Here is a 26,299-nt window from a genome sequence, read left to right on the forward strand (position 1 = left end):
GGAAATTTGAGTGTGCGCATAAAATTTACCAAAAAAAAATTGACCACATAATCTAAACTACATGACTCCTTCCTATAGGTATAATTGGGCGCATATGAAATTCATAAGGTCACAACATTACCTAATTTTGAATGTTAGGAATAAATCCAAGTGTCCATCAAATGAATAACTTTCTGAGTGTTTATAATGAAACACTGTTTGTCCATAATAATGGAAGAGGAAGTTCTATCATGATGTCAAAAGACCTCTAAATGAAACCATTTAGTAAGGAAAGAACATAGAAAAAAAGTTATTTACACAGGGTCAGTTGGTGACACACCTAGTTGAGCGCACATGTTACAGTGCACAAGAGCCTGGGTTCCCCGGCCCCCAGCTGCAGGGAGAAAGCTTCACAAGTGGTGAAGCAGGGCTGAAGGTGTCTCTTTGTCTCTCTCCCTCTCTATCACCCCCTTCCCTTTCAATTTCTGGCTGTCTATATCCAAATAAATGAATAAATAGATAATCTTATTAAAAAATTAAATAATTTTTAAATAAATAAAAAATAAATAAATTTATTTACACTATATTACCATTTGATCAAGAAAGCAGAAAAGCTTGTGCTTATATTTGATAATTTCCAGAATAACAAACACTGCAAGTATACACAAAAAGATACAGTAGTAGCGGAGTGTGCCAAAAGCAAGAAACTAGATGACTTGACAAAGTAAATCTTTTAAATACAGGTTTAATTTTTATTTTTATCTAAGATACTAGAAATAGCAAAAGGAATTGGAATGTACTTGAGTCTGTATTCTTCTTCTTTGGATTATTATTCAAATGCTTCAAAAGATGTGTTGACTCAAAATGGTTATAATATCTAATGTCTTCTCTTAAAGTTACCCTGCTAATACAATCTCTTAAGTATTTCTCATCCTAGTTTTCTTTTGTTTGTTTGTTTGTTTGTTACTAGGACTATCACTGGGGCTCTGTGACTATATGAGGAATCCACTGCTCCCAGCAGTCGTATTTTTCCTTTTTTCCCCCCCTTTTATTTTTCTAGGACACAGAGAATTTAATATAGGAGAACTAGAAAGAGAGAGAGAAAAAAAAAAAAAAGACAGAAAACTGTAGCCCTGTGTTACTGCTCATGAAATGTCCCATCTACAGGTAGGGCCCAGGAACTTCAGTCCAGAGCATTGCACAGGGTAATGTGTGCACTCTACCAAATGTGCCAACTACCAACTCCATAACCATGATTTTCTTCATTTCTGCTTTAGAAACAAACAAAAAAAATGTTTTAGTAATCATTAAGACTGTAAGTTAAATAAGTACTTGTGAAGATGTGGATTAAGAGGAACTCCGGTGCCCTGTAGGTGGGAATGATAACTGGTGCACCCTTTGTGGAAAACTGTCCAGAGATTTATTTTTATAAATCTAATAAAAATGGAAATACTTTACCATCCTGTACTTCCACTTCTAAATTTTTATTGAAAGTATACAAAAGTATGTATGTACCCCTAGGTCAAAACAGTACTAATAACAATAGAAAAAAATGTGGAATCAAGGTAGATGTTCATGGACTGATGACTAGATGAGGAAGCTGAGGAATAGGTACTCAAAAGAGCACTACTCAATTAGAGAAGATGGCATGCTTTTTGGACAGAACAGGGAAATGAAAAATAGCTACCAGATTGATTCATAGCTATAATTAATTAATTAAATTAAATAAAAACTCTGTCTTCATAGAATAGTATGCTGATTTGCCATGTACATGAATGACCCATGTCCAAGCCCAGCCCCCATCGCATTGAGGGAAACTTCAGTGTTGTGGAGTCTCTCTCTCTCTCTTTCTCTCTCTGCCTTCTCTGTCTCTATCAAAAATAAATAAATAAATACATAAATAAATAACTCAGTCTTCCTACACCTGCAGGCATCTAGATTTTGGCAAGGATGACCAAAATACTCAATGGAGAAAGGAGAGTCTTTTCAACAAATGGTGTTGGGAAAATTGGGTTGAAATGTGCAGAATGAAACTAGACCACTATACTTCATCACATACAAAAGGAAGTTCCACATATTCAAAGATTTGGGTATTAGACTAGAAGCTATCAAATACTTACTGGAAAGTATTGGCAGAATTCTTTTTGATGTAAGCCTTAAAAACATCTTCAAAAACTCAAGTCCAACTTCAATAAAAACAAAAAATAAAATAAATCAATGAGACTACATCAAACTGAAAAGCTTGTGCATAGCAAAAGGAAGAACCACAAAAACAGAGAGATGCTCTACAGAAATAAGTCATCAATTAAAAAAAGAAACATTACAAAAGATGGGGAGGAAGACATAGACAGAATCTTCTCCAAATGAGAAATATGTTAAGAGCCAACAGACATCTGAAAAAATGTTCAAAGTCACTGATTAAAGAAATGAAATAAAGACAACAATGAGATACCACTTTATACCTGCTAGAATGTCATACATGAGAAAGGATAGAAAACCAACTACTGAAGAGGTTGTGAGGATAGGAGACTCTGCTGTATTGCTGGTGGGAATGTAAATTGGTCCAGCCTCTGTAGAAAACCGTCTAGAGACTCATCAGAATGCTAGAAATGGACTTACCCTATAGCCCTGCAACTCCTCTTCTAAGATATATCCAACAGACACAAAGATACCTGTCTGAAGAGACTTCTGTATACCTATGTTCATAACTGCACAGTTTGCAATAGCCCAAATTTGAAAGCAACCTAGATACCCAATAGCAAATGAATGGCTAAGAAAGTTGTGGCATATATATACAATGGAGTACTATGCAACTGTTTCAAATGATGAAATTATCTCCTTTGCCTCATCTTGGATGTAACTTGAAGTAAACATGTTAAATGAAATCAGCAAAGAAAAAGAGAAGAACAAATACAAGATAATCTCACTCATAAGTGGTCCTTAAGAAACAAAGACAGAAAGAGAAAACGCAAAGTAAAAGTTGGACTGGGTGTGAATCCAAGTTTTTTTCTTGTTGTTGTTGTTGCTGCTGCTGCTGTGAATCTTGTGCATCAAAGCAAAAAATTCTGGGGAAATGGGGGAAGAGAAAGGGTGGGGTTTGGGGGTCCTGGTGCATGATGGTAGAAAAGGGCTTAAGTTGAGGGGAGTGTTTGATGAGAGGATGTACCCATGTGTTAACAACTGTACCGTAACCATTAGCCCACCAATAAAGAAATTAAAAGGGAGTTGGGCGGTAGTGCAGCGGGTTAAGTGCACGTGGCGCGAAGCAGATCCCAGTTCAAGTCCCCGGCTCCCCACCTGCAAGGGAGTCACTTCACAGGTGGTAAAGTAGGTCTACAGGTGTCTTTCTCTCCCCCTTTCTGTCTTCCCCTCCTCTCTCCATTTCTCTCTGTCCTATCTAACAACGACAACATCAATAACAACAACAATTAAAAAACAAGGGTAACAAAAGGGAAAATGAATAAATATAAAAACTTTTTTAAAAGAATTAAAAAAAAAAACCTGTCTTCACTTGGTTTCCAGGATTTACCCATGTTTTCTTCTCACTTCATTTATGATCCCTCGTGGTCTTTACTGCTTCCTCTTCTCCTTCCAACCTCCCAATCTTGAGGCACATAAACTCACTCCAGTACTCTCTCATCTGATCTCACAGCATGAAATACCCATTAGAAACCATTGACCCCCACATTCAAATTTGCAGCATGAATCTCTCTTCAGATTTCAAGTCCTAACAGCCCACTGAAGTCTTCCTTTAGCAATCTAACCCAGGTCTAGGATCTCTCCCTAACCAAACAACCCCCACACACCCTTTCTTACTTCAACTGCCTGACTCCTCTCTTTTAAACTCCACATCAACTGTTAGAAAATTCAGGCAATTCCATTCTCAACCTTGTCACTTATTTGTCATCTGCTTTTCACCTCCTTCACTCTGACACTTGTCCAAATCATTGCCCTTTCTGACCTGTACTGGGTTTCCTCTTACAATCTCCTTCAAACTCAACCTCATTGAATGCACAAATCAGACGGTGACCTTCCTCTCTACCTAGAGTCTCCAGTGACTCCCCACCTCACTCAGAAGCCAGTGTCCTTCAAATATTCTGCAAGGCTCATCAGAGTTTGTTTCCCACAAGTCATCTAACTTCATTTCTCACTATTTTTTTTATTTTTTTTTATTTTTTATTTAAGAAAGGATTAACAAAACCATAGGGTAGGAGGGGTACAATTCCACACAATTCCCACCACCCAATCTCCATATCCCACCCCCTCCCCTGATAGCTTTCCCAGTCTCTAACCCTCTGGGAGCATGGACCCAGGGTCATTGTGGGTTGCAGAAGGTACCATTTTTTTATCAAGCTTTAGTTCAACTACACTGACCTTACATACTTTGCATATCTGGTTCTCTGCTCCTTTCAATATTTGCCAAATGCACCTTTTTGGTGAAATATACCTTAATAATCCAATATGGTGGGGAATATAGCATAATGGCTATGCAAAAAGACTCTCATGCCTAAGGCTCTGAACTTAATCCCCCAACACAACCGTAAACCAGAGCTAAGTGATGCTCTAGTAAAAGTAACAGCAGCAGCAGCAGCAGCAGCAGTAGTAGCAACAATAATAGTAATAATCCTATATAAAGCTGCAACATGGCCCTCATTTCCAGTGTCCCAAACTCTTTCTGCTTATTTCATACAAATAATTGGTTATCATCCACAAAATTTGTTTATTTATTGTATTTATTGTAAGTGTCTTCTCACTCTTCTCTAATCTAAACTTCACAAGCAAAGAATCTTTGACTACCATATCTCAAATATTGTCTGTCACATAGTCAGTACACAATTTATTTGTTGAATGCACATATGGATTCACATTAAGACTAAAGCAGAAAGCTATTCTGTTTGGGAAGAAAATAATCAATTATCAACTAGCAGTCATTATCTGATTTCAAATTTAATTAACTCATGCAAATAATATTGAAGGGGCAAGACTAAGAAAAAGTTTAATTGAGTTGAAAATTTGTCTTGTAAAAGAAAACAGCTATGTATTAACAAACTGGTAGGAATTTCAGTATTTGAGTTTACAGCTTAACAGTGATCCTATTTCCAACTATTTTCACTTCCTTTATTCTTTGCCAATATGTACGAGAATGACTCCAGAATGGATCACTGCTACTGGATTCAATGGGTCAAAAGGGAACTACATGTGAAAGGTACTACCAAAAGAATTTTGATAAGTAAATATCAATTTACACTCATATCATCAAGGCATATATGTCCCCATATATTCTGAACTTTATATAGTGTCCTCTTTATTATTATAATTTAAAAAACTTGTGCATGAAATATGCTAATTTAATTATTGCTACTTTAAAAAATATTTCAATAAAATATGAAAACATTAACCAGTTCATTGAAAATTGAATTAAGAAGGACTCCATGGTAGTACACCCAACAGAGTACACAGTACCATGCTTAAGGACCCAAGTTCAAGCCCCTGATTTCCACCTGCAGTGGAGAAGCTTCATGAGTGCTAGAGCAGTGGTGCATATCTCTCTCTCTCTCTCATCCTATATAAAAAAATGGGAAAAAATGACAGGCATGGAGTTTCACAGATAACCCTGGGGGCAAAATGAAAAAATAGGAAGGAAGAGAGGGAAGGAGGAAGGGAGGACTGAATAAAGATGGATAACTAGTTAATATCTAGATGGACTGGTGAAGGAATAGTGGCATGCATATGATGAACAGATAGATATTGAGTGAGAAGAAAACAGGAGAAGCTGTTAAGTATGTAAGAAAGTATTAGGTGGCTTGACTCTGTAGAATAATCAAGCGAAAACATAAAATTAAGTCAAGTTTGATGGAAAAATCAAAGAAAACAATTGGAAATCATGTTTTGTTTCTCTTCTAATTAATTTCAGCATAATAACCTAAATTGGAATGTATAAAGTATAGTCAAAACTTCCCTTTCCAACAAAACAGTCATGACTGCTTGAACAAGTGTCTAAGTAAAGCAAACTGGGAATAAGATAGTGACATTTTTTAACTTAAATTATAAACTATGTTCTAACATCCTGCCTCCCAGCATTGTCATTGTTTCAGAAATGCAAAGACTTAATAACAAAAAGCAATGTCTAACTGTAGCATAGTTATTTCAAAGAGGGGAGATTTTTCAAGTCTCTAAATTGCTCCAGAAGATAGCAGAACATTCTAGAAATTGGCAATATTACTAGAATATAGCAAGTTAATCTAGGAGAAGTTAGCAGGCTACTTTCTTTTTTTCATTGTATTCATGATTTAATATTGACTTACAAAATTATGAGATCACAGGTATAATTCTGTACCATTCCCACCACCAGATTTCTGTATCCCCATTCCCTCTACTAGAAACTAAAGTGGTTCTCCCAAGATCAGATATAGGTTGACTACTATTTCTATAACTCTCTATGTATGTTTATATATATTTGCCTTTTTTTTTCCCCTATGGTACTGCTTTCTTTTCCTTTCTAAGTCACACCTACACCTACTACTTCCATATGTCTCTTCCTTTTTTCTTCTCTCTTTGGGTCCTGACGGAGTTGGAGGTTAGAGCCCTTTGGCCAACTTCCCCTAAAATTTTTCCCCCCTCTGGGAATATGACCTTTTTTTTTCCAGAGCCAACAACCTCTGGCTTCTGGTGAGAGTGGGGTTTGAACCTGAACCTCTGTTGCCTCAGGCATGGAGACCTTTATGCCTAGCCACTACACTGTGCAGCCAGCTTTGTACCAAAATTTCTTAGGGTGTGCAGAATATGGAAGGTCTGGCTTCTGTAATTCCTTCTCCACTGGACATAAACACTGGCAAGTCAATCCATATACCCAGCCTGTTTCTGTCTTTCCCTAGTTGGGCAGAGCTCTAGAGAGGTGAGATTCCTGGACACATTGGTAAGGTCATCCACCCAGGGAAGTCAAGATGGAATCATAATAGTATCAAACAGCACACTACTGTTCATCCCAACAACATAACTGCTTCTAGAAAGAACTGAGTTTGAAGATTAATGCCATTTCTAAGTTGACAGGGTGGCACTGTACCCAGTAGAGCACATACTTCACCATGTGTGAGAACCAGGGTTCAAGTCACTGATCCCCACCTGAAAGGAGAAACTCCACAAGAGATGGAGCAGAACTACAGCTCTCTCTCTCTCTCTCTCTCTCTCTCTCTCTTTCTCTCTCTCTCTCCTTTTCCATCTATATCTCTGTTTCTTCACACTATCAAAAGAAAAATGCAGGGCAGAGCCAAGATGGTGACTTGGAAGCAGCGGCTGATGTGAGCTCCAACAAGCAGCAGCTTGTAACCTGAGATTTTCTGGATAGGGTAGGATACTGGGCGGTCAGCAGGAGGGTGAATAAGGTGTCCATAGGGTGACACCATTCTTGGATTAGAAAATGGAGGTGGAGGGGGAGGAGAAAGGAATATCTTTTGATTATTTCTGAAGCTCACACCTCCCCCCCACCGCAGAACCATCCCCCAGGGGCTGGACAGCCACTCCTAGCAGGCTTCCCACTGGGCTATTTTCTTTAGCAAGATTCCTGGCTTACCAGGGGTGTCATTCCAGGCCTTTTCCTTTTTGTTTTCCTCTCTTTTTTTTAAGTGGCTGGAGCGCTATTTGAGTGACAAAATACCTGACCAGTCAGAGCCTCAACCCTGCCTGGGAAAGACTTACCTGGAGGTTTTTTTTTTTTTTTTTTTGGATACTTCTTACAATTGGCTGTCTTTGCTCAGGCTGCCTGCAGCCAATCCAGAGCAATCCAAACTGCACACTGACCAATAGGGTTTTTCACTTTATCCTATTTTATTATTACTATTATTATATACCTGTGTCCCTTTTCCCCCCTTCTTATTCAGGTTGACCAAAACTAATTGTTGTTATATTTTCCATTGTTGGATAACTAGGTTTCCTATCCAGTGTGAGAGGAACTTGTTTGTCTCTGCATCTTCCCTCCACTCTCCTTTTTCCCTCCTCCTAGCTAATTTAAAAAAAACTCGTTCACTGCCCTTTTTCTTTCTTGTTCTTGTCTTCTTTTCTTACTTCCTTCTCCTTTACTTTCTGAACTCACTCATAGTCATTTGTGAATTATTTATGAGGCAGAAATCTGACTCAGAGTGGACTCTCTCTGTGTGTCTGTCTCTCCTCTCTTGCTAGCCCTAGAATTTACAGTGGACAGTAGATTCGCATAATTGTCTATTCTTGCTTTCCTTTTTTTCCTTTCTCTTTCTTTTTTCTTTGGATTTGATTTCTATTTGTTCTCAGACTGGAGGTGTTGTTTCACTAACTGGCATTGGTTGAACTGCATAAATTCTTGCTTCAGTTACGATTGTTGTAATTTCTGAGTTTGGGTGACTACATTTATCATAATGGTATTTAATATAGTGTGGCATATACTCAAACACAAGAACTGAAGAACAATAAAACAGAAAAATTAAAAAAACATAAATTTTTTTTTAATGGTTAAATCAAGAGCAAATAAAATTGCTACCACAATAAATCAAGACTGGAGCCCAGAAAAAACTCCATATCAGTCAGAAGCAACTATAGATAAGAAAAGTATGCAAGCAATAATAAAGCTAATAATCACAGAAATTACAACAACAATGGAGGAAAGGGATATCAGAATTAGGGAAACAACAGATGAGACCCTCAAGGAAAACACAAGAAACCTTGAGGTAATTAGAGAACTGAAAACTGAAATAGCTGAACTAAAAGGTCAATTAGCAGAACAAGCTGATACTATAACTGAACTGAAGAAAGAAGCTGAGGCAAGGGAAAGCAGACTAACAGAAGCAGAAAACAGAACTAGCCAGAGAGAAGATGAGCTAGAGTAAACTAAGAAAGAGGAAAAAGAGCTCAAAAAGAGATTGAGAGACACTGAAAACAACAACAGAGACATATGGGAAGATCTCAAAAGAAGTAACATTCATATAATTGGCCTGCCAGAAGAAGAAAGAGAGTAAAGGGAATTAAACATTCTAGAGGAAATAATGGAAGAAAACTTCCCAGACCTAAACAACAGAAAGGACATTAAGATTCAGGAGGCTCAGAGAGACCCAAACAGAATCAACACAGACCTGAAGACACCAAGACACAACATAGTTACAATGAAAAGAACTAAGAATAAAGAAAGGACCCTAAAGGATGCAAGAGAAAAACAAAAAGTTGCATACAGGGGAAAACACATAAGACTATCAGCAGACTTCTCCACTCAAACTCTAAAAGCCAGAAGAGAATGGCAAGATATCTATCTAGCCCTGAACAAAAAAGAGTTTCAACCAAAGATAATCTATACTGATAGACTTTCATTCAAACTAGATGGAGGTCATCAAAACCTTCTCAGACAGAGAACAGTTAAGGGAGGCAATGATCACCAAGCCTTCCCTGAAAGGGGTTCTAAAAGACCTCTTATAAACAAGAACATTACCATAATACTTGCCATATATCAGAGAAAATAAAGAATTGTTGAATAATGGCAACTACAACACATTAAATCCATAATATCAGTAAATGCCAATGGATTAAATTGACCCATTAAAAGGCAGAGAGTGGGAGGATGGATCAAAAACACAACTCAACCATATGCTGCTTGCAAGAATCCCACTTGACCCAACAAGATAAACACAGGCTTGAAGTGAAAGGATGGAAAAATATCATACAGGCTAATGGACCACAAATAAAGGCAGGAATAGCCACTCTCATCTCTGACACAATAGATTTTAAATTAAATAAAGTAATAAAAGATAGGCAAGGACATTACATAATGATTAGAGGATAATCAGCCAAGAAGACTTAACAATTATTAACATCTATGCACCCAATGATGGACCATCTAAATACATCAAACAACTACTCAAAGAACTACAAAAATACATCAACAGTAATACGATAATAGTGGGAGATTTTAACACCCCACTCTCATACTTAGATCAATGAAGCAGTAAATCAACAAAGAAACAACAGAACTAAATGGAGAGATGGACAGACTAGACCTGGACACTTTCAGAGTTCTTCACCCCAAAAAAATGGAATACACATTCTTTTCAAATCCACACATCACATACTCAAGGATAGGCCACATGTTAGGCCACAAAGACAGTATCAACAAATTCAAGAGCACTGAAATCATCCCAAGTACTTCCTCAGATCACAGTGGAATAAATCTAACATTCAACAACAACAAACAGAAAATTATTAAAGTCACATAATTTGGAAACTCAATAACATACTGCTTAAGAACCACTGGATCAGAGAAACACTTAAGCAAAAAATTCATATGTTCCTGAAAACAAATAAAAATGAAGACAAAAGCTATCAAAATATTTGGAACACAGCTAAAGCAGTACGGAGAGGGAAACTCATAGCCATACAATCACATATTAGAGAACAAGAAATAGCTCAAAAACAACCTTACTGCACACCTTAAGGACTTAGAGGAAGAGGAACAAAGGAACCCTAAAGCAACCATAAGGACAGAAATCACTAAAACTAGAGCAGAAACATCGAAAACAAGAGAACTATACAAAATATCAATGAAGCCAAATGTTGGTGCTTTGAAAAATTAAACAAGATTGACAAACCCCTAGCCAGACTCACTAAAAAAAGAGAGAGAGAGAGAGAGAGAGAGACTCAAATAAATAAAATTGTAGACCATAGAGGAGAGATCACAACTGATACAGAGAAATCCAGAATATCATGTGAAACTTCTATGAAGAATTATATGCTACCAAGCTAGAGAATTTGGAAGAAATGGAAGAATTCCTAGAAACATATGCCCTTACAAAACTGAACCAAGAAGAACTACAAAACCTAAATGCACCAATCACAGACAAAGAAATAGAAACAATTATCAAGAATCTTACCAACAACAAAAGTCCTGGACCAGGTGGCTTCACAAACAAATTCTACAAAACCTTCAGGAAACAGTTAATATCTGTCCTTCTAAAACTTTTCCATGAGATCAAAGAAACAAGAACACTCCCTTCCACCTTCTATGAAGTCAATATCATCCTGATACCAAAAGCAGATAGGGACACGGCAAAAAAGGAAAACTATAGACCAATATCTCTGATGAACATAGATGCCAAAATATTAAACAAGATCCTGGCCAACCAGATACAGCAGTATAGCAAAAAGATTGTTCATCACTACCAAATGGGATTTATCTCAGGAATGCAAGGCTGATTCAACATACCTAAGTCAACCAATGTCATTCACCACATCAACAAAAGAAAAGCCAAAAACCACATGATAATCTCAACAGATGCAGAGAAAGCCTTTGACAAAATCCAACACCCATTAATGCTCAAAACACTACAAAAAAATGGGAATAGATGGGAAATTCCTCAAGATAGTGGAGTCCATATACAGCAAGTCTACAGTGAACATCATACTCAATGGACAGAAGCTAAAAGCATTCCCCTTCAGATCAGGGACTAGACAGGGCTGTCCACTATCACCATTACTCTTCAACATAGTACTGGAAGTTCTTGCCATAGCAATCTGGCAAGAGAAAGAAATCAAAGGAATACAGATTGGAAGGGAAGAAGTCAAGCTCTCACTATTTGCAGATGATATGATATGATAGTAAACATAGAAAAACCTAAAGAATCCTCCAAAAAATACTGGAAGTTATTAGGAAACATAGCAAGGTGTCAGGCTACAAAGTCAACATACAAAAATCAGTGGCATTTCTTTATACAAACATTAAATCCGAAGAAGACATCCTGAAATCACTCCCATTCACTGTTGGAGCAAAATCAATCAAATACCTAGGAATAAAGCTGACCAAAGAAGTGAAAGACTTGGATACTGAAAACGATGAGTCACTATTCAAGGAAATAGAAACTGATACCAAGAAATGAAAGACATCCCATGCTCATGGCTTGGAAGAATAAATATCATCAAAATGAATATTCTCCCCAGAGCCATATATAAATTTATTGCGATACCCATCAAAGTTCCACCAAGCTTCTTTAAGAGAATAGAACAAAAACTGCAATCATTTATCTGGAACCAGAACACACCTAGAATTGCCAAAACCATCTTGAGGAAAAGAAACAGAAATGGAGGCATCACATTCCCAGATCTCAAACTATATATAAGGCCATCATCATCAAAACAGTCTGGTACTGGAACAAAATAAGCACGCAGACCAGTGGAACAGAACTGAAAGCCCAAAACTAAACCCCCACACCTATGGACATCTAATCTTTGATAAGGGGGCCCAAAGTTCTAAATGGAGAAAGGAAACTCTCTTCAATAAATGGTACCGGGAAAACTGGGTTGAAACATGCAGAGGAATGAAACTAAACCACCTTATCTCACCAGAAACAAAAATCCACTCCAAATGGATCAAGGACCTGGATGTTAGACCAGAAACTATAAAATACTTAGAAGAAAACATTGGTAGAACACTTTCCCACCTAAACCTCAAGGATATCTTTGATGAAACAAACCCAACTGCAAGGAAGACTAAAGCAGAAACAAACCAATGGGACTACATCAAATTGGAAAGCTTCTGCAGAGCCAAAGAAACTATCACACAATTTGTTTGGCTTTGTATGTTAACTCTCTTGTCAACCACCAGGTTCCAGATGCTAGCATGATGCCAACCAGACTTCCCTGGACAGACAACCCCACCAATGTGTCCTGGAGCTCCGCTTCCCCAGAGCCTTTCCCCATTAGGGAAAGAGAGAGGCTGGGAGTATGGATCAACCTGTCAATGCCCATGTTCAGCAGGGAAGCAATTACAGAAGTCGGACCTTCCACCTTCTGCATCCCACAATGACCCTGGGTCCATACTCCCAGAGGGTTAAAGAATAAGAAAGCTATCAGAGGGGATGGGATATGGAGTTCTACCCCTCTTATCCTATTGTTTAGTCAATGTTTCCTTTTTATTAAAAAAAAAATTTTTTTAATAAAAGAAAAATGGGGGGAGGTGTGGCATTGCACCAAAGTAAAGGAGACTGGGGAGTGGGGTATCTTTCAGATCCTGGGGCATGATGGTGGAGGAGGACCTAGGCTGGGGGTGGGGGGGTAGAGTGTCTTGCAGAAATTTTACACATGTATCAAAAACATTAATTACTGGTCTCTTGATTAAAAAAAAAAAAGCAAAATATAAATTTTAAAATGAGGGACTGGGTTGTGGCTCACCTGATTGAGCACACACATTACAGTGTATAAGGACCCCAGTTCAAGCCATTGGTCCTCACCTACTGGGGGAAACTTCATAAACGTTGAAGCCGTGCTGCAGGTGTCATCTCTCTGTCTCACTCCCTCTCTATATACTCCTCCCCTCTCAATTTCTTTCTGTCTCCATCCAAAATAAATATATAAATAAAATCTTGAGCGATTGGCCTTACTTCCTCTAAGTGAAGACAGTAATGAACATCAAAAAGTTATGGATAAACTAACATATATACTCACCATCTGCCGCATGTTTTAGCCATTCAGTTCTGAGTATTGGTCTTCAAGATAAAGCACATAGAAGAAAGACATCTACCCTTAGATATTGGTCACTGCTTTGGGAAGTTGAATACTGTGCAACTTACTCTAAGAAATTTTAAGGTTAAGAAAGTAAAGTACACATACCAGGTATTACATATGCAGGAAACACTTAGATGTTCTTAAACTGATGCGGGGCATCTTCTAAATTTATGAAACATCTGCTAAAGCAGCTGGTTCTTCATTAAATAAAAATAAAAATGTACCAGTTTTCATAGGCAATACTGATAAATAGGAACAGGTGATGATCCCAGATGAGAGCATGATTATAAATAAGTCTATTGAAATTCTTTGGTATTTTTGTAGAGACAATATAAAAATACACAAGAAGTGAAAAAGAGAAGGTCATGGAGTCCCTGAGATTCCCTTGGGACTACAGGGGAATAGCTCATGTCTCACTCAACTTGGACTCCATTCTAAATAATTCACCAGGACCAAAACCCATTCTTTTCTAAAGGACTCCCTAAATCTAAAATCTGATTTTTTTTTTCTGTTAGTTGCAATAGGGCAATTTCAAAGGTTCAAATGTTACCATTACTACAGGTAAAGAAAAGGCAGCAGACCCCACAAGTCATGTCAGACCATCTGCCTACAAGAATTGGGAACCAGCCAATGACTAACCCACGGGTACAGGTGCTATGGTCTATGTGCCCAGTAGAATAATACTATTGAGCTGCAGGAAAAGATGAGATCTCACCCTTTGTGATGACTTGGGCAGATCTGGAGGAGATCCTGGTAAGTGAAATATGCCAGACAGAACAGACAAATACCAAATGATGACACCCATAGTGGGATTTAAGGAAACAAGCAAGGGAAAACACAGGGAGAAACATTAATAAATCTTATCTCTACTTCAACATATCTGAGACTATCAAACAATGATATAAGGGGTAAGGGGGCTTAAAAGGGATTGGATGAAAAAGGGGCAAACTTACTTCTTGCTTGACTTTCCTTTAACTATGTTCTCAACTTGAATCCTTATTCTTTTCTTCTCCTTCACTAAAATTTTACCCCCCTGAAGTCAGGCTTTGTCTCATTTCCCAACATCAAGCCAACATACTACCCTTAGCATAAAGCTTTTCTAAATAAATTTATATTCTTTTCTAACAAACAAAAAATAAACAAATGAAAGCGGGTGAGAAGGAGGAGGAGGAAGCTGCATTTATCTTCCAGTACCTAATTAAAAAGAAAGATATGACAGCACTAAAAAAAAAAAAAAAAAAAAAGAGGTTGGGGAGTAGGAGGGGCCGGCGGTAGCACTGCTAGTTAAGTGCACATAGCGCAAAGTGTAACGACCAGGTAAGGACCCCAGTTTGAGACCCCAATCCCCTCCTGCACGGGGGTCATTTCACAAGAGGTGAAGTAGGTCTGCAGGTGTCTTATCTTTCTCTCCCCCTCTTCCCCTCCTCTCTCAATTTATTTCTGTCCTATCCAACAACAACAGCAATAGCAACAATAATAACAACAACGATAAACAACAAGGGCAACAAAAGGAAAATAATAGCCTCCAGGAGCAGTGGATTCATAGTGCAGGCACCGAGCCCCAGAAATAACCCTGGAGGCAAAAAAAAAAAAAAAAAAGAGGTCGGGGTTCCAATATCCTATGGTGGACAGAGACAGCATTTTGGTTGTGGGTGAGGTGTGCTGACACAATTTTGTGAATGTGTAAAATTGTATTCTCATGACAAAAAAAAAAGTCTTGTAGTAGCAACATTTTCACAACAAAAGTTAATCAACAATTTTTAAAGTATTGGGGACCATCTTCTCCACAATATCTTGATAATAAGAAAGTAGAAATAGTTTTTTTTTTCCTCCAGGGTTATTGCTGTGACTCCTGAATCCACTGCTCCTGGAGACTATATTTTCCCTTTTGTTGCCCTTGTTGTTTATTGTTGCTGTCATTGTTGTTGGATAGAACAGAGAAAAATTGAGAAAGGACAGGAAGACAGAGGGGGAGAGAAAGATAGACACCTGCAGACCTGCTTCACCACTAGTGAAGCGACTCCCCTACAGATGGAGAGTCGGCGGCTGGAACCCGGACCCTTACACTGGTCCTTGTGCTTTGCAGCAAGTGCACTTAACCCGCTGAGCTACTGTCCATCCCCCCCACCCAGAAATAGGTTTATTAAACAGATGAGGAAACCAAGGTGAATTGACTTATTTCTATATGAAATGTCTGTGTCCAAATGATCACATTTGACCCAGCACTCAAGATATAACCTCCAAGTTCATATCCATCAATGTTTTTTTGCTTAAAGTTCAAAAGGAGAAAATAAGCAAGGCCATGTCTTTGGCAATGAAATAGCTGGGAGACCATTTTCTGCTTTGATCTTATGTCTCATCTTGGCCCTGCTGACCACTGGCTTCTTCAAAGCACACTATACTCTGACCAGATCTCCACAGGGCCATAGAACTTCAAATCCCAGTCAGCCTGACTCAGTAGAGTTGCTTTTCAAATTTAGAGTGAGACAAGCTCAACTGTTATATGAGTTATGATGGTGCATAATTAGATGGTGATTTCAAACAGAGCTAAAAAAAATGACAGTAATCATGGGGAAAAGAATAAAATGCCAGTGAAAGAAGTGAAATGAGCCCAAGTGCCTGGCATTTTTATGGCATGTCTCTGTTAGTAATTTGTCAGGAAGTAACAATAGAGGTAATTGCACAAATAACAGGTGTTCATCAGTTCACAGTAGTACTCCCTGTTATTTAAGACTGAAGAAAAGGAATTGTATTGGGCTTATCAACTTAAATAAATAGTTATGAAACTTGGGCCTAGCCTACACATTTCAGAGTGAAATGAAGAACTGGTGGTTTAATCAGGAAAATCCGAAGTTACACAGATCTGACTTATGATGCCTTTGAAAATCGACATTCAGTTCAGGCAAGATTTCATGACAAAAAAAAAAAAAAATGTTAGTCGTGATGCAGACATAGATGGCAGTTTCCCGTCACCTTGGCAACATTCTTCCCCAGCTTCAACTGGAAGCTTTCAAGGCCATTCAAGGATCTGGTCATGGAAAGCCACATGCAATAGTCCCCATGAGACCCTTTCTTTTCCTTTCACTTGTATAGCAATTCTTCTTCTAAATGTGTCATTCAAGTGACAACGCCCCCAAAGTGCTCCTCTGAGCCACCTCGTCCCCTAGAATGTCACCCATTCCACCCCTGTGTAGTAGTAACTGATATAACAAAAAGTCATGTATGAAGAAACTTGTTTAAAAATCTGGTCTTTGGTGCAGGGCAGTGGCTTACCCAGTAGAGTACACATGTTACCACGCTCAAGGACCCAGTTTCAAGTCCCCAACTCCCATCTGCAGCTGGGGACACTAGACAAATCTTGAAACAGTGCTACAGGTGTCTCTCTCTCCCTCTCAATTTCTGTCTCTATGAAAACAGTAAAATTAAAGATATTTATATAAATAAATAAACAGCTGCACTTCAGGAGTGCATCTCCAACTATATACTCACTAAATCTAAAGAACTAAGTAAGTTATGTGAGCTGTATGGTGGTGCAACCAGAGGAATACATAAACCATGGTTCAAGCCCCGTGTCCCCACTCACAGATGGGGCGTTTTACAAATGGTGAACAAGTACTTCCAATATCTCTCTTTATCTCCCCTTCTGTCTTCCCTTCTCACTCCTCTCTGTTTCTGTCTCCTTCAGAAAATGAAATAAATAAATAAATAATCCCCCAAATAGTAGAGTCATCGTACAGGCATTGACCTTTAGTGATAACCCTGGTGGCCAAAATACATAAATATTGGGCTGTCTGAAAAGACAGGACATATTTTTCTATGTTTTTCTATGCAGAAATGTGTCATGACTTTTTCAACAAACCAATAAATAAATACACATGCAAAGCAAGAGCCAGGATGCCACATCCAAAAAATTCTTTGTGAAAGGGGCCAGGACTGGAGTGGTGGGAGTGGGGGCCTTCAAGGTTATAGAGGAGCAACTGCACCAGGACAACCAGACCCTGGCTCCCAGAAAGACTGAAAGGCCCGTGTGCCCTCCTCAGGGCAGACATGCCACCGAGCCATGAACGCACAGACTAATTGCAGCTATGTTGTAGAATTCCTTAGATGTGAACTGCAGCCTCCCTTCTTATGATGGGTGAAATTTACACCAGGACTCAGAATTATGATGGTGGAAGGCTCTTAGACTGAAGTCTTCATTTTGATTCTTCAATAAACTCACCTAAAGTCTACGTTTGTCTGCTTCCAGTTGACACTGGTTTGCATAGCTGGCTGTTATGCTAACTGGGAGTTCCACAATCCACAAAAGAATAAATGTAAAGTACAAAATAAATACTTAACCTTTGTCTCTTCTCATCATTATTTTTTGGTACCTATGAAGGCATATAGCAGAAGCATGTGTGACTCTCCCCTTAATCTAAACATAGTTTCTAATTCAAGGGATAAACTTTAAAAAAAAGGAAAATATTGACTCAAAATATCCCTACAATTACAGAATTGAATGAAACAGAAGAACATTTCAAGGACAAGGAAAGGTGAGATGTGCCCTCCAATTTTCCAGGTCCCATCACGGAGATCAAATGGTAATCATATCTGCTCCGTGACTTTATCCAGTGCTCTCTAATGTCAGTATTCCTGTCCACCCACACCACCTTCACATTCCCAAGGGAAACACAATGCACAAAGAATACCATCAAAATAATAACTAAAAACCAAAGTACAAATGGCTCTAAGTGGCCATTTGAAACATCATAAAACAGATCCAAAGAGATATCTTAGCAAGCAAGCACAAGATTTTCTTGTGTGAGGTACCATCTGACTCAGAGTATAGTGATGCTCTGGTCTTTCTCTCATACCTGCTACTTCTAAATCTATCTATTTGAGAAAAAAAAAAAAAGGTACAAACCACCTAACTTTTTTTAATAAAAAGTAACAAAATTGTATGCCTACTTGACCTGAAAAGGGTATCTTATTAAGTGGTTGTTTTAGGATGTTCAATTTATTTGTTGCTATTGACATGTAAACAGAGATAATATTGAGGCAAAATGATCATGCAAATAGAAAAGCTTTTCACATCATTGTCTGTAAGCTTTCAACGTAGGATACTTGGCTTTTCCCCTTGGCCTACGTCATCTGTACTCAAACAATTGTGCTTCTATTTTTTCTCCATGCAAGTCATAACTGATGTAGCCTTTCCTCTTCCATCTTCAGCATCATCATGATCTTTAGACTCTTATAATACTAGTGGAGTGATGGAACAATTACCTAAGTGAATCAAGTTGGAATCAGAGAAATCATTCAACATTTCCACCAGTACACTGAGTAAGATTTTAGAGCATGAGGTAAGCTAGGGAACAAAGAGAATGAGAGGCTGGGGTATGTGGGGGTTCTCAGACACACAATAGGAAGGACATAAAATCCTTATTCTTAGAGAGAAAGCTGATAATTTTTCAGTGTGGTATAATGGCATTACTCCACATTTATTATAGACAAGTTTCTCTCTCTCTCTCTCTCTTACAGTTTTATAGAGAAGAACTTCAAAAGGAAAATCATACTACAGGGAAATAAAATGTTTTGTATGCCTTAACTCAGAAAGTACAATTCAGCCTGGACTCAGTAAACCAAAGGAGTACTTTACAGTGCTTTATACTACTATGGTAAGTACTGCACAGTTCTGTATTGTGCTGTGAAATTCATTCCTTTCCTTGGTCAGCAGCACCTGTGTTCATCTGGCCTGAACTGTTAGAGTAGTTGCTTAACCCTCAGTTTCCCTCACTTCCTGTATCAAACCCAATTTCAAGCCTTGTTGACTATAAATTGAAGTGATCTTTGGAATCCAATTTCATTCACTATTATCACTGCACTTCAACCTATGCAAAGGAGAAAGGATTTATTAAAATATTTCCATGTTCCATAGAAGTAAAACTGGCCCCACCTCTCCAGAGCCCTGCCCCACTAGAGAAAAATAGAAACAGGCTGGGAGTATGGATCGACCTGACAACACCCAAGTCCTTGGAGAAATAATTACAGAAGCCAGACCTTCCACCTTCTGCACCCCACGATGATCCTGGGTCCATACTCCCAAGAGATGGGAGTAAAACTTTCAACAGAGAAGATGGGATACAGAACTCTGGCGGTGGGAATTATGTGGAAGTGCACCACTCTTATCCTATGGTCTTGTTGTTCATTATTTAATCAATAAAAAATAAATAAATATTTAAAAAGAAGTAAAACTGAGTAAAGTTCTAGTGAGAGTTGTATTGTTATGTGGAAAACTGGAAAATATTGTGCATGTACAAACTATTGTATTTTACTGCTGACTATAAACCATTAACCTCCCAATAAAGGAATTAAAAACAAAAACTGTTCTTCAACATGCTGCAATGTGGAAAGTTCTTTTTTTTTTTCCCCTCCAGGGTTATTGCTGGGCTCGGTGCCTGCACCATGAATCCACCACTCCTGGAGGCCTTTTTTTCCCCTTTTGTTGTCCTTGTTGTTGTAGCCTCGTTGTGGTTACTATTATTACCATTGTTGATGTTGTTCATTGTTGGATAGGACAGAGAGAAATGGAGAGAGGAGGGGAAGACAGAGAGGGGGAGAGAAAGATAGACACCTGCAGACCTGCTTCACCGCCTATGAAGCGACTCCCCTGCAGGTGGGGAGCTGGGGGCTCGAACCGGGATCCATATGCCGGTCCCTGCACTTTGCACCACATGCGCTTAACCCACTGCGCCACCGCCCGACCCCCAGTTCTTTTTTTTTTTTAAGATTTACTTTGAGAGAGAGAGATGAGAGCACTGAGCAGCTCTGGCAGTCTCCTACTTGTGCCTGAGATTGAACCAGGGGGCCCCAGGAAGGCAAATGCGGTGGTCTACCTTTGGAGTTTTTCCCTAGTTCACTGTGGGAAGACAATAATAATAATATAATGTGTTTAAATAGTTGAATCCCAGGGTCAGTGAAACACATATATGAAGAGGTGTAGATCTGTGCTCATATACAAGAACTCTATAGTATCCTCAGGCCACAGAAAAAGAGTAAAGTAGAAGTAAGGTTTTCATCATTCCCAAAGCAAGTAACAGCAAGTCCAATTTCCTGACTTGAACTTTGACACTGGGTGGAGAAGAGCAGAGAAATTTCTCCATGCTCTGGGGAAACATCACAGCAGGTAGAGGCCCTGAGTACAATCCCTGGGACCTCATGAAAGGAACAAAATCAAAACAAACTGAGTTCCATGGATGGTGGGGTGGTGCTTCGTACTCTTTGTCTTTCTCTCTCTTACTGTCTCTACCTCATAAAAAGTCAAATGAAAAGTGGGCCAGGGAGGTGAATCAGCTGTAGAAGATATGCCTGGCATACACAAGGCCTTGAGTTTTATCTCTGATACCACAAGAAAGAGAGAAAAGAAGAGAAGGAAGGAAGGAAGGAAGGAAGGAAGGAAGGAAGGAAGGAAGGAAGGAAACCAAATTTCAATTTCCTGACTCTTCTGCAAAATTCCAGAATTCATCTTCATCATCCAGGGCTCCGGTTGGCACCTGAGCTATGCCAACCCCTGGGTTCTGCTACACATGGGCCCATCACTGTAGAAGGTAGGGGGCACATAGGAACCTGCATCTATTTCACTGAGTCACTTTCTGTGGGAGAAAGTGTAACCCAGAGCTCTTCCAGGTAGTGCCCACGGAGAAAAATGGACAGGAATTTTATTTCCATGCAGGCTCGTGTCAGATTAAAATTAAATATCAAGCCCTAACAGAGAAGTAGAAGCTTCTGGATGTCTTGAAGGGGACTACTTTGAGAAGAACCCAGGGGAATCATACACTGTGAGCAGTCATACTCTTAAAAAAATGATGAATCCTCAAGATCTGTGAGCTTTAATCCCTATCTTCTCAATGCAACTTTTGTTCTTTATTGCCCACTGAATACGAATGTGCCATTTTAAGTTTTATACTAGTTGTATCAAGCTTACTTTTCTGACAGTCTTTTCATGCCATCAATTATGACACTATCATTTCTCTGACTTAATACACCTCTCCAAATGTAATTTTTACTGGATTTCTACTACATTGTTTATTATCTTGGGGAAAATGAATCCAAAGGGCATTTTATACAAAATCTTCCAGTTTCTGGAACTCAAAAGATTTTATAGTGTTGGAGACATTTCATTGTCCGTGCTAGTCATTTTGTTTTCCTCAAAAATAAATTTATATTGATTCATAGTGTAGCACACTTCTTCAGTTCTTTCCTATTATTCCAGCTACGCACATTTTCAGATTGTTTTTTTTAAAGTTTACTTTTTGCAAAAAGCGTTAAATATAGCAAGAGACAGAGTTTTGTGACTTTATCCAAAAATGAAACAATTTTGTACTATAGATGGAGTTTCAGTTTGATTTTCACTGCAATACACATTCTGAATATTATATGTGTAGATTTTCTTTTCTTTTATTTTACTGTAATTACCAGGGCTTTACTGCTGCAGGCTGATTTTTCCAGATAGAAAGAGAAAGACAGAGACAGAGGGAAAGACACCATAGCACTGAAGCTTCCCCTAGTGTGGGGGTGTTGGTTTGAAACTGAGACACACATAGCAAAGCAGGGGAGCTATCTCACCCGCCCTAGATGTGTATATATGTCAGAGTTGTTTCTGTACTTCTAGACATGTTACATACTAATGCTGGCAATTTACAAACCTTAAATCACAGAAACATGATACAGGATAGAAAAGATACCAGTCAGCAAGTTAAACTAAGCTTGGAGCTGGAGAACAAGGTGATGTGAAGAGCAAAGGCACTATTTTTCCCAGGAAGCTAAACAAGGTAACATCAGATCAGCCTTCTAGAATACATTCAGGAGAGTCCAAAAAAGAAACAAGATTCAGGGGGGATGGGCAGTGGTACAGCGAGTTAAGCACACATGGCACAAGGAGTAAGAATCCCGGTTCCAACCCCCAGCTCCCTACCTGCAGGGAGGTCGCTTCACCAGTGGTGAAGCAGGTCTATAGGTGTCTGTCTTCCTCTCCCCTTCTTTGTGTTCCCCTCTTCTCTCGATTTCTCTCTGTCCTGTCCAACAACAATGACAGCAATAAAAATAATAACAACAACAACTATAAACAAGGGCAACAAAAGGGAAAAAATAATAGCCTCCAGGAGCAGTGGATTCATAGTACAGGCACCGAGCCCCAGCAATAACCCTGGAGGCAAAAGAACAGAAAAAGAAAAAGAAAAAAGATACAAATGGCAGGAGGACAGACTGCAAGAAAAAAGTGATTTAGTGACTCTGGAGTAAGAGGATAATGGAACACATCACCTGTTTATTACAGAAAGAGAAGAGCAAGAATGGTAAATACCAAAAACCCACAAGTTTAACATTGTTTTGCTAAGGATATTATCTTCCCAAAAGGAGTCAAAGCTTCACAGCTAAGAAGAGAGGATGAGAAGGAAGTCTGACAGTAGAGAAACACTCAAAATGTTCTCAGTGTTGAGACTTCCTGCTGCAGTTGTCTAAAGACTTATTAGAAAACAGAGGCATGCATAATCTTAGAATTTTATCTGATTAGTTCTTGTAAAAAGACACAGATATGCAGATCTGTAAATTGGTATTTTCTGACAGGAATAGATTTCATGAGCGAAAAAGAGTTTCTTATTTGACAAATGCAGTTCCCTGCTCAAAACAAAGCAGGTAGCAAATAGTCTAAAATAAACTTAAATATATTTTATTTATATATATATACATATATACATGTAATCCAATTTCTAATTAGTAATATACCTAACAAATTTATCAATTATGACTTTTTAGAAATCTGACTTCCAAAACAGTGAGATGTAATGCACAGTAGAAGCTTGAATTTCATCTTGATCATTTAGATAAAACCTTTGATATTTATTTTCACTGTGATATGAAACTTGGGCATATCAGTTTTCAATTTTTACTAATAATAAAGGGAAAGAAGAAATACTAAGTTATAGAGTCAATATCACTAAGTATGAATTCTTGACTGTTAAGAAGGAGAGCCAGAGGGTCTAGGGCTGAGCTGACCATCAAGTAGCACCATTGGACTCCTCTCCCTCCAACATCTGCCCCATACCTGCCTTTGTTTCACCCCCTCCTTCCAGAAAAGAAAGAAAGCACCACAGGAACTGCTGGGCTCCAAAGAGTATAACCCTCACCACCAGGAAGAAGCATGTGTCCTCTTAAAGTGGTTTTTTTTAACATGTCCATCAAGAACATAATAAAGAAAAATATAAAAAGAGATAACATAAGGTTCTAAAGTCAATGGGAGACCACAGCTTTTATAAGCAAGAGTTTTCCACTATGTGTATTTGTGTGAACATGAACACACATGTTCCCAAAGTGACTAAATGCTCTGCCTCCAAAAATCACTCACTCAGTTACATTACACAGACTGTTCTAGCTGAAGTTCATACTTGTTGACATATAAAAACATGTGTTTATGCTTAAGTCATGGTACATTTCCTAGGCATCATCAAAACAATCACCAGACTAAGAGCTGGAGGTGTGATCACTTACTGCCTAGTTACACAGACTTACAGGTTCTTCCCAACAGTGGTGACTTGTGGCCAGAAAGCAGTTCAGCTGGAAGAGTGGAGGGCTTCCTTGGTTTGATCCCCAGTGCTACATGTACTGAGTGGTGCCCTGACTTCTCTTTATCTCTCATGTGAAACTCTCTCACATAAAATGAAATGTACACTAATTCAAAGGGGCATGTGCACTCCTATGCTCAGGGCTACATTATTCACAATAGCCAGAGTGAACATCCACTGATAGATGGCAGGATAAAGAAGTATAGGATATATGTACTCCATGGAATATTACTCTGCAATTTAAAAAGATGATATCAGATATCGTGCCCTTAAGGACAAAATAAATGGAGCTGGAAGTGATTTTGCAGCCTCCAAAGTGAAGTAACATGTAAAAGACAACTACCACATGGCTCATCTATATGTGTAATTTGTAGAATTGAAGCACATTAACTTGCAAAAAAAACAAACAGAACCATAAGAAGTAGCCAGACTATCTCTAAGACCTTGTGAGAACTATCAGGGTTACAAATGGGACGGTGGGGCCACAGAATTTTGGTGGCGGCTGGTGTGGAACTATACTCTGTGACCTTATGATCTAGTATATAAATCACTAATTCAAAAAATATTTAGTTAAATGTACTATATCTTAATATAGTTGGCTACGTGAACACTTTTTAGAATATACCATTTTGCAAAATCAAAGTGCTTTTTTTTTTTTACTAAACCATGGCTTTTTTATTAGAGAAAATAGTACTTGACCTCAGAGTTTCTCAAATATAGAGAAAAAAACAAAGTCCCCCAATGAAATGATTTAAAAAGGAAAAACACTATACACATGAAAAATAGCTAAAATAATATATTTCCACACCTTCCATAGTTATAAAAGGACTAAGGTTGAAGTCCCCAGTCCCTAGCTGCAGAGGGGAAAACTTCACAAGCAGTGAAGCAGTGCTACAATTATCTCTTTTTCTCTCCCTCTCTACCTCCCTCTCCTTCCTTGATTTCTGTCTCTGTCCAATAAATAAATAAATAGATAATTATTTAATATTTTAAAGTATAGTAAAAGAAAATATAAAGGGCCAATGTGGTTAAGGAATCAGTCACTCATCAGTCAACAAGCACTCATGAAGTCGCTGCTATTCATTTATTTATTCCCTCATCAACATACATTTATCCCATGCCTTGAGTATTCCCAGTATCAACCATGGCTTAGTAAATCTGCTGTGAATACAGATGACTGTGTTCATTCCTCCAGAAACTAACAAACTAGTTATGAGATATAGCAAGAGAGCAGGAAAATACATAAATAAGATCTTTCAAGCAGTCCTGAATGTTTGGAACCAATTAATAGAATAGAATTTGACTCAGAGAATGGAGAAGACCTATCTTAGACACTATACACGAATAATCCCTCTGAAAGGTTGACTTTTCTGGAAAGTTCTGAGATTAAAAGTGGACCTTCCCTATGACCCTGCAATTCTTCTTCTGGGGATATATCCTAAGGAACCAAACATACCCATCCAAAAAGATTTGTGTGTACCTATATTCATAGCAGCACAATTTGTAGTAGCCAAAACCTGGAAGCAACCTAGGTGTCCAACAACAAATGAGTGGCTGACAAAGTTGTGGTATATCTATATACACAAAGGAATACTAACTGCTCAGATATTAAAAATAATTATTTCACTTTCTTCACCTCATCTTGGATGGAGCTTGAAGAAATCATGTTAAGTGAGATAAGTTAGAAAAAGAAAGATGAACATAGGATGATCTCACTCATAGACAGAAGCTGAAAACTACTACCATAACACCAACCTGACTTCCCTGAGCAGATGACCTCACCAATATGTCCTGGAATCCCACCTCTCCAGAGCCCTGCCCCACTAGGAAAGAGAGAGACAAGCTGGGACTATGGATCGACCTGGCAACAATCATGTCCAGTGGAGAAGCAATTACAGAAGCCAGACCTCCCACCTACTGTACCCCATAATGATCCTGGGTCCACAATCCCAGTGGGACAAAGAATAGGAAAATGGAGGGATATGGAACTCTGGTGGTAAGAATTGTATGGAATTGTACCCCTCTTATCCCACAATCTTGTCAATCACTACTAAATCACTAATTCAAAAAAAAAAGTTGAAAAAATAAGAAAACACAAAGCAGAACTTGGACTGGGTTTGGTGTATTGCACCAAAGTAAAAGACTCTGGGGTTGGGCAGGAGGTTCAGGTCCTAGAATATAATGGCAGAGGGGTAACTAGGGGAGTTGAATCATTA

Source organism: Erinaceus europaeus, chromosome 3 (genome assembly GCF_950295315.1).
Source record: "Erinaceus europaeus chromosome 3, mEriEur2.1, whole genome shotgun sequence".
Lineage (NCBI taxonomy): Eukaryota > Metazoa > Chordata > Mammalia > Eulipotyphla > Erinaceidae > Erinaceus > Erinaceus europaeus.